The following is a 5,454-nucleotide window of genomic DNA, read 5'->3' as shown; positions in this document are numbered from 1 at the left end:
TGGTGTAAAAATTGTGCCGAACATATATGTGCGTTCAACTCAGATGACACGCTGTGGCAACCCCGAAAGGGACAAGCTGAAAGAAACTTACATTATTATGTTTTATATACAATGTTACATTACACTCTGGGGGGCTCTGAATTTATTTTACTTTTTTCTGGAGATCTTGTAACAGGAAACAATTGAGAATCATTGCACAAGACCAACAAGCCAAAGGAGAGCTGATGGGCAGCACGGTACCGCAACTGTAAATCATTTGCCTCACGGTTCTGAGGTCCAAGTTTCATTCCCAGCCCTACCTGTGGAGAGATTTCAAGTTCTCCCCATGCCTGTGTAGCGGTTCTGCGTTGTGTATTTTTTTGGGATGATGAATGAAACGACACGCACGTTGGCTGGTCTCAACCTGTTTTAATCGTCTTTCTGTATTACAAAAGAGACTTCATAGATGTTCACAGATTTCTCTTCACAATTACTCTCAAACTCTTCCACTCAGGAGTCTCACAAACAAGAGGAAATACATCACAAAAACAAATAACATCTGATTTACATGGCAACAGATGAAAAGAATAGGAAAAAAACTTGCATTAACTCCCATTGCTGTATTATAAAGGAGACATATGCACGATGTTCATAGATTTCTCTTCAGAATTACTTTCAAAACTCTGCAAAATCAAGAACACGGTCACCACGCGGCTTCTGCTGACACTCATTCACACTGCACAAAACACATGGCCACCTACTAATGATGCACACGGACCTCGACGGCTCCACTTCTCCAGCTCACGAGTTTGTTTGATATTAATGAAACACATACAACACCGTGGTTCTGTGACTACAGTCGCTTTGCAAACGTTTTAAACTAACTGATATTCACATTCTACAACAAAACAATGAAAACATGAAGAGAACAAAATGTGTATCTTCCACCAGGAATCTCACAAACAGGAGGAAGTATTTCTTCCTGCGACATTATAAGTGTGGCTTCAAAATAAAGCACGCAGCCTACTTTCTGTGTTTCTCAGATCTTCCAACAATTCAATGGCATTTTCCCCCAACAATGAGCATTTTTAACACACAATGACGTTGAAAAGAACAAAAAAGAATAAATGACAAATAAACTGCTGCCTTTCAAAATGAAACTGCGCTTCCACATCCTGTTCCTATGAGAGCACAACAGGATCACACCATTACATAAACTCAATAGGAGGGGATGTAATTGGCAACCAAGACAAGTCTCTGGGCAGTTTTCTCCCATCTTTGAGGGGAGGCTTTTTTTTTGGCTCATGAGATGATCAAAACCAAAAATTCATGCAGTCTCTGAACAAAACAGCAGGAAGGGGGCATCCAGAGTTGAACTGGAGACCTCTTGATCTGCAGTCAAATGCTCTACCACTGAGCTATACCCCCACATCTTCCTGCAACCTCTTAGTTCTGTCGACAATTCAATGTTCATCATTCGTTCCAGTCGTGAAATCTGCATGATTGAGAACTGTTCGGATCAAAGGATTTGTGCCTACCCGCTGCACTAGATCATTTTAGTTTAATTCCTGATTATGAGTTTTACTTCTGACACTCACGTCTCTTGTCGATCTGCTTTAGAACCCTTCCATTGTTCTTGGTCCCTGGACAAAGCTATTGAAAAGTCACTTCTGTGGTGCAAGTCGGACCCTCAAGTTTCTTAGTTCACATTGGGGTCGTTTCCGTTACAGACGAATATTGGTGAAAGTGAAAATTATGTCAGTTGTGACCATGGTAAACACACTCAAAGTGGTGAAGACTGAGCAATGGTAACGCTTCTCAGCTATTTTCAGCAGTTGCTTCATGAATACAAACCTCAACGGTGTTGCTGTTTCCAGTCTGTATGTTCTCCCCGTGCCTGCGTTGGCTTTCTCCAAATTCTGCCGTTTCCTCCCATGTCCGAAAAACACCAAATTGCCCCTGCACGTGTTTGTGAGTGGTTGTTTGCTTCTCTGTGTCCTGTGATTGGCTGGCAACCATTTGAGGGTGTCCCCTGCCACCTCCCTGAAGATTGCTGGGATTGGCTCAAGCAATAGTACCACGACCCTTGTGAGGATAAGTGGCTCAGAAAATGGATGGATGTATTTTCCTTGAATGGCGACCTCGTGAAATATTTAAGATTTTAAAAGGCGAACTTGAATGGAATTTATTTTCACATTGTCCAGAAATTAGAGCTCTATGTGTTACGCTGTATTTTTTCATACAGATATTTTTTAAGGGTGAATATTTATTGCACAGAAAATTTAAAGATGTTTTTTTCGTGTTGGATTTCAATGTTAAAAAAATCCATGTTAAAAATTTGAGTTCATACTTTAATGGGTTGCAAAATTATTATCCATATTCATGTTTTGTTAATATATTTTTGTAATTTTAAATACTTTCTTGTTCATTTCGTGTTTTCTGGAAGGTTAAAATGTTTCAAGATTTGTTATGTTTGACTCTTTCAGGCCACGACAGTTAACAGACGTAATTCCACAAAGTGAGGCGAGTCGTTGGTCCTGCTAATTGACGGTACATGAGCAGCAGTTTCAGTTGTGGAGAACTGGAGTTGTGATATTCGCCTGATACGTGGGAGGTTCCTGCTTGGAAACAAGGCTGCTTGGCCTGCTTTCCAAAAACAAGAGCCCTACGAAAAGCAGAAGTTGACATTGTTTAACTCCCCGTCGGGGAATCGAACCCCGGTCTTCCACGTGACAGGCGGAGATACTGTCCACTATACTAACGAGGAGACTCCTGCACTTGTTTCCCGGAAACAAATGGTCTTGGCCGACACGGACCCATGCGTTTTTTTTTTTTTTCACAACAAAACATGATTTTGCCAAATACAGCTTTTTGTAACTCCCGTCATGAAAATCCTCTCAGGGATTTGTTTTCAAGAAGAAGCAGGAAATGACGGACATGGCAGGACCGGCCTCAAGTGGACTCGTTTGATCTATTAGTTCTACCTCCGGGAAGGGAGCTCGTTGTTCCTTCATGTTAGCCAAAATGCCGGCTCGTTGCATTGTTGGAAATTGCTTGAACACTCAGGAGGATGGAATTACCCTTCATAAGTTTGTAAGAGACCCGGTTCGTCGTGAAAAATCGATTGCACGGGTGCAAAGGACGAGAGCTTTGTGGGTCCCAAATGACAGGTAGGTGTGTATACAGCGAAGAAAAAAAGATAAGAATTTGTGGCGGACCATGTAATTGGTCTCTCATAACGTAACAAAAGATCCGCGTACGTATGACAAGCGTGTTAAATATGTCGATGTGCGTATCGGACGGCGTCGGTCTCGCCGGCGAAGGCTGCTGCGTCGCCTCGCGCAGCCTTCGGGATCGCGGACAGTGGCGGCTCTGAAGAACACTGCTGAATCTGGCACACTCAGCCGCGTGCGACGACAACGCCCTAAAGCAGCCCGGCTCAGCTCCGTGATAAGCCACCCCAGCCGAGGCACCGCGTCCGCCGGTCATGGTTTCCGCGAAGGCTGCACGTCAGGCTTGCGGACGGCAGCGGCTCTGAACAACGCTGCCGACAATGGCACACTCACCCGCGCACGATAACGCCATAAAGCACCCCGGCTCGGCGGTGTTGTTCATCACGGACAGCGGCTACGAACAACACCATAAACCTCGGCGCCATGATAAGCCACTCGGTGCCGAAAATGAGCCACCCCGGCCGACAAGGCCAAGCCGGCAGAGCCGGCTGCCGGCCTTAACTTGGTATCAATTTCTCAGGTGAAGACTGAGATGAAACAAGTATTGGGGAGGATTAGGGCATGGTCGGACTTCTTTGTCCCTGGCCAATAGGACATCACAAAGCGGAAGTGCGTAAAAAAAGAGTGCCTCTTGGCTGATTGAATATATTCTAAATTTTTGTGGTCCGTTAGTACCAAGAATGGGACCTGCGTCCCCTCTAACCAATGTCTCAATTTTGACATGGCTGTCTTGACTGCAAGCAGTTCGCAGTCGCTGATGTTATAATTTCGTTCTGCCGGAGTTAGCTTTTTGGAAAGGAATGCACAGGGGTGTAGTCTTCCGTCTTTAGGATTACTCAGTGAGAGAACCACCCAGAATCCGACGCATCGACCTCGACGAGAAACTGCCTATGAGGATCAGGCAAGATGAGGACCAGAGCTGAAGTAAAGCTGGCCTTGAACTTATGAACCGCCGCCTAGCAGGCCGGATTCCAAATGAACGAACTGTGGGGAGAGGCTAGCACATGCAATGGGGCTGCCACGGTACTAAAGTTTCAGATGAATTTGAGGTAGAAGTTGGCAAACCCGATAAACCTCTATACCTCCTTGCGAGTACTAGGAGTGGGCCAATAAAGGACGGCCTTGACCTTGCAGGGATCCATGCGTGTCTCTCCCTCTGCCAAGACAAAGCCCAAGAATGACAGGGAAGATTGGTGAAACTCACACTTTTCAGCCTTGACATATCGGTCGTGACGCAACAACTGCTGTAACACTGCACAAACGTGCCCAGCATGGAAATTTTTTGTCTGGGAAAAAAATTAGGATGTCATCTTGGTACACAAAAACATATATGTTAAAGGTCTAATCCAGAGGACCTGTATTTTATTTGTCTATCAGACAAATGTATCTAAAATTTCATTCAATAAATATTTTAAAACTTTCAACAACAGAAATGAAATAAATTAGCATCAATGTCAGTCTGAAGATTTTGTTTGAAATGCCACTTAGATTCAGCAAGTTATGTAACTCGACGGAATGTGACGTTACATGGAGACAACATTTAGCCAGAAAGTGAAAAAGTTTGCAAAGATGGTGATAGAGGAAGTGTGTTGTATACGGCTGTTCTGCATCAAACGCTGAATGACATGAATGGCCGAAAGATGAACAGATAAGCAGGTTATGGACCAGATTTGCGATTGGTCTTACAAATCAAAGTGGACTGTAATAAGTCACAAGCATTTCACAGAGGAATGCTTTGAAAGCCCGGTACAGTGTTCACTTGGCTTGTCTATCTCCTCGAGATCCCACTGTGACGACAACACTTCAGCAGCGACCGATCCTCACTCTACTGGGGTTGTCTCGGAGTGACGTCACAAGGAAGCAGTTTCAACAGATCCTCAGTTTGAAACAGACATCAGAGGCATTACAAAAAAAATGTGCATTTTGGTGCTAATTTATTTCATTTCTGTTGTGTTGAGAATTTTTTTAAATATTTTTTCATGAAAAATGAACTACATTTGTGTCATATATAAATAAAATATAGCTCCTCTGCATTCGACCTTTAAGCATTTTGCGTAAGACGTCATTGACAAAATTCTGAAATATGGCTGCTGCGTTCGTGAGTCCGAAGGGCATCACCAAGTATTCATAGTGTTTCGTGGGTGTGTTGAAAGCAGTCTTCTATGAGGTAAATGTGAGACTGAAGATCTGATTGTCCTTACTTCTGCCAGATCTCCTCATATTTTTGTGATTGCACATAACA

General features: G+C 43.7%; 2 non-coding genes across 2 annotated transcripts; both read right to left on the bottom strand.

Annotated features, from left to right (window-relative positions):
- Nucleotides 1-1,335: 1,335 nt before the first annotated feature.
- trnac-gca (transfer RNA cysteine (anticodon GCA)) lies at nucleotides 1,336-1,407 on the bottom strand. The gene has a single exon. It is a non-coding gene; the product is annotated as a tRNA-Cys (tRNA).
- A 1,267-nt stretch (nucleotides 1,408-2,674) lies between these two features.
- trnad-guc (transfer RNA aspartic acid (anticodon GUC)) lies at nucleotides 2,675-2,746 on the bottom strand. Its single transcript has one exon. It is a non-coding gene; the product is annotated as a tRNA-Asp (tRNA).
- Nucleotides 2,747-5,454: the final 2,708 nt, after the last annotated feature.

This window comes from Syngnathoides biaculeatus, chromosome 20 (genome assembly GCF_019802595.1).
Source record: "Syngnathoides biaculeatus isolate LvHL_M chromosome 20, ASM1980259v1, whole genome shotgun sequence".
Lineage (NCBI taxonomy): Eukaryota > Metazoa > Chordata > Actinopteri > Syngnathiformes > Syngnathidae > Syngnathoides > Syngnathoides biaculeatus.
The sequence above is the reverse complement of the archived record's forward strand: the minus strand, read 5'-3'. Positions and strand labels throughout refer to the sequence as shown.